Genomic DNA, 4698 nt, shown 5'->3' on the forward strand with positions numbered 1-4698 from the left:
TTTTTATTTCTCATGGCTTTTCCCCTTTTGGTCTGATTTTTCATCTACAACATGACAAATATTGAAATATATTTAAAAGGATCATATATGTTTAATTGTATATGTTTAACTTCTATCGGATTGCTTGCTGTCTTAGGGAAAAGGAAGAAGAAAGGAAGAAAAAACTGGAACACAAAATCTTAGAAAAAGAATGTTGAAAACTAGATTTATATGTATTTGCAAAAATAAAATATTTTTGAGAAAATATATTTCTCAGTCCATGAACTGCGGGTATTGGAAGTCTCTCAGTCCATGAAGATCTTAGTCAGTAGTCAATATATTAAATGTCTACTATATGCTAGGCATTCTAATAATTGTAAAGAAAAAGAGGGGAGGAAGAAGGATAGATAGGCCCTAGCACAAAAGTATGAGGGAGAAATACAAAAGGAGCATCTGATAGAAAATGAGAGACTGTGTTGTTTTCCCACATTAGATGAAGGATTTGGAGGTTATGGCTTTGTCTTCCAGTCAGGAAGTCCAATTAGAAGAACAGAGAGTAATAATTAAGATATGAGTTTTATGATAATATGATTTCACAATAAGTTGTTTTTTTTTTAATGTATTTATTTTCCCCAGTTACATGTAGAACATTTTTTTTACATTTGATTTTAAAATTTTGGGTCCAGAAGATCCATGTGAAGTTATGTAAAACATTACCATAAAAGTCATCTTGCAAAAAACAAAAAAAAAACAAAAAATAAAACCTCCAGAAACAAACAAAAAAAAAACAAACAAAAAAAAAAACGTTGAAAATAATATGTGCTTCAGCCTCTATTCAGACACACTCAGTTCTTTCTATGGTTAGGATGAATTGCTTTTTTAAAAAAAATTATATTAATCTATTCATTATTCACAATTCACTTTTAAAAATTTTATTATTTTACATTACATATTTTTGGATCTTTATCTCAACTTGATCAAAGAAAAATGCATATAAAATATTTATAGAAGGTCTTCATGTCATGGCAAATACTCCAATTTTATTGAGACAGAGAACTCTAAGCTAAAGAAAGTCCCTCTGCTCATGCAAGGCCACAGCTTCTTTGCAACTTGTATATTTAATGTATTTTCTAATGCAATCAAGGTCATATGACCAATAAAAGTCAGAGGCAAAACGTCATTTCAGTTCTTTCTACCTTCCATGGCAATTCTTTTATACTTCACCACATTACCTTTCTGTTACAAAGAATGATTAAAAATGAAAGAGCATGAGGAAAAAGAAAACATAGTTTAACCAAACTAAGGAGCAAACCAATTGTATCTGAAAATATATTCTATATCCATAATCCTCTGCTTCTTAAAAATAAGAGGCAAAGCACTGCATTTTTCCACCTTTCTCTTTTTAAAGAAAATACAATCTTTACAGTGATCCAGAATTCAATTTCAGTAAATTTGGAGCTTTGGGGTGGTGCAATATATAGAGTATGTGACCTTCAAATAGAAACACTTCATCTTTTTACATTCAAATCTGGCCTCAGACACTTAGCAGCTGTATGAACATAAACAAGTCATTTAACTCTGCTTACCTCAGTATCCTCATCTATAAAATAAACTGGAGAAAATGGAAAACCATTATAGTGATTGATAATTTAAATTCAAACTTGTTATTTCCTTTGAACTAGAACCAATTTGTATATTTTTACAATTGCAAGATCAAATTATGGCAGATGAAAAACACATGATCACTTCAAGAGACCCATTATTTGTACCAATTGACTTAACTGTATGCTACTGATAAGGTAACAGAGAATCCACTGGGAGAAAAAAAGGCATTTGTGATTCTAGATGTAAAAAAATGCAAAAGTAACAAAGATAGAAAATTTGGGGTAATGAAAGGTGACTTGCAGCTTGAGGGATGAGAAAAGATTTCTGGAAAATCATAACATCAAAATACAGGTAGAAGGATTGTAGTAGTCCCCCTCCCCCAATTTGCAATTGAGTTAACTGAAAAACAAAGATTTTAACTTCCCATGGAATTACTATGTACATATTTGAATGTGTGTATAAATGTATGTATGTTGGCATGTATATGTATATGTATATATGTGTAACTATTAGATATATTTTGAAAGGACGAATAGATCTTCAACATGCAAAGATGGAGGAAGATATGACCATCATAAATATAGAATCAAAAGTATGACAATGAGAAGACAAGAAATGTGTTGAAGAGAAGGAAGGGAACAGCACAATCAATAGCTGCTTTTAGTTAAGCTTATTTACCAATGCTCACCTATAGTAGATGTTCCATCTACTCTTTTAATGGCACAGTTGCCATGGACTGGTGTCATGATAATTCCACTATAAATAGCAACCACTTGGAGACATTCGGGTCTATTTTAGGGAAAAGTTAGTAATGGATTCACTCTATCCAATTTAACATTTCATTTAGAAAGCTGTTTTCCTGGGTCCTATTATTTTTGGTGCCATTTCTCCCTGTTTCAGTCTACTTCATGTGTTACCTTACACATTTTACATGCTGAATACATATTCTTCCGTGCTTTTATGTTTTCATGGATTAACATTCTTTCTCTGGAAAAAACATCCTCTTGATCATCTTGTTCATAGCAGCTGAGACCTTCTGGTTCCTCAGGCTATAGATGAGAGAGTTCAGCAGGAGAGGTAATGTTGTATAAGCCATTGCTATTAAAAGGTTTTGGATAGGTGATGTGTCTGATGTGTTCCTGAAAACTGCCATCATTGCAGATATGAGAAATAACATGATGATCATCAACTGAGGGGAGCATGTGGAAATGGCCTTGTAGCGTCCTTCCACAGAAGGAATCTTGAGCACACTGGAGAAGATGTGGGCATAGGATGCAATTAAAAAGGCAAAGCAGAAAAGCAAAAGACATGAGCTTGCCACAATGAATAGAAACTCAGTCTTAAACACATCAGAGGATGAGACTTTCAAGACATGAGGAATATCACAGAAAAACTGGTGGATCACATTAGATCCTGAGAAGGGCAGCTGGAACATGTTCCCTGTGTGTACAGCTGAATAAAGAAGCCCACTGAACCATGAGCCAGCTGCTGCCCAGAGACAACGTGATGGAGTCATGATGATGCCATTGACAGATGGCCACAAAGCGGTCATAGGACATGGCCAAAAGCAAAGCAAACTCTGTTGTTCCAAAAAAGAGAAAGAAGAAAATTTGTGCAGCACAGCCCAGGAGGGAGAGGGTTTGAATGCCACACAAGGAATTCACAATGAATTTAGGAAGTGTGATGGAGATGGTCCCAATATCCAGCAGGGATAAGTTACTCAGGAAAAAATACATAGGACAGTGAAGGTGTGGGTCAGTGATAATTGCAGCACAGGTGAGAAGGTTCCCCAGAAGGGCTGCTAGGTAAATCAGCAGGAACAGTGCAAAGTGTAAGACCTGCAGCTCATGTGGGCTGGAAAACTCCCTGAGGAGGAACTTAGTGATGATTGAGAAGTTGCCCATCCTGCTGCAGTGCTGTAATTTAACTGAAAATAAAAGAAAGTTTTGTCAGAAATGGACAAAGTATTTTAAAAAAGAAAAAATTAAAATACTTACTTAGAAAGAACTTGAAAGCTATTCTGTCTGGACCTGAACAAACAATTTTAAAATCAAAAACAGCTGAAGGCAAAACTTACAGTAGAAATAATGAAACTAATTCCAATAGCTCTGGAACAGAGTTTTAAATATTTGACCCTGCAGAATGAACAGAAGAAGTTGAAAGTGATAAACATTAGGAAAGTAAATCCCGACAAGGATAATAGAGAAGACGTTACCATCAAAGCTAGAAATGAATTTTGTCCGTATGTGCGTACACAAATATGTGTTGAACACACACATATATAAATAGATTTGCGTACATACATCTATTTATATAGCTTTTTCCATATATACATATACATATATACTTCTATATCTATACATTTATCTATGTATCTATATCTATCTATAAATCTTAATTTGAGAGAGACAAAGAAAGAAATGGAGAGAGTGGGAAGCACAAGGAGAGGGAGAGGGAAGAAAAGAGGGAGATGAAGAAGAGGGAAAGATTATCATTTTAATTCAGATTCCATAGAGTTGTGTTCACAAAATTAATTTCAAAGCACTCAAACTTTCTATACAATTAAGTTAATATTAGTGGTAATATTGTTTCACAGGATGGTAAAGTGAGACCCAAATTGATTCAGTTTTTTGTACAAAGTAACTAAGACAATTAATAGTAAAGTCAGAATTTGAAAACAATTATTATGACTGTAAATCCAATTTCCCTCATAAAGAAAAGTATAAATACAAATAGCTATGTTAATATTAAGTCATTTTTCAATTGTTTCCAACTCTCTATGATCTCATTTGCGTTTTTGAGGCAAAAATACTGGAGTAGTTTGTCATTATCTCCTGTAACTCAGTTAACAGATAAAGAAATAAGGCAAACAGGGTTAAGTGACTTGCTCAGGATCATACCACTAGTAAGTGTCTGAGGTCAGATTTGAACCCATGAAATTGATTCTTCCTGATTTCAGTCTAAGTACTCTATAGTGCTCTCTAGCTGCTTACTCAGTCCCTAATTGAAAAAGTTAACATGTATTGTTTAAGATTTATATCACAGGCTTAAACTAAAAAGAATTTCATAGAAAAGAAATGTCATCTCCTTCAAAATTAGTCTCATATTTATTAG

The 4698-nt window shown here is 33.7% G+C and overlaps 1 pseudogene; it reads right to left on the bottom strand.

Moving 5' to 3' along the window:
• Positions 1–2557: 2557 nt before the first annotated feature.
• LOC141547585 (olfactory receptor 14I1-like) lies at positions 2558–3488 on the bottom strand (annotated as a pseudogene).
• Positions 3489–4698: the final 1210 nt, after the last annotated feature.

The sequence above is a fragment of the Sminthopsis crassicaudata genome, chromosome 6 (genome assembly GCF_048593235.1).
Source record: "Sminthopsis crassicaudata isolate SCR6 chromosome 6, ASM4859323v1, whole genome shotgun sequence".
In the NCBI taxonomy this organism is placed as follows: domain Eukaryota; kingdom Metazoa; phylum Chordata; class Mammalia; order Dasyuromorphia; family Dasyuridae; genus Sminthopsis; species Sminthopsis crassicaudata.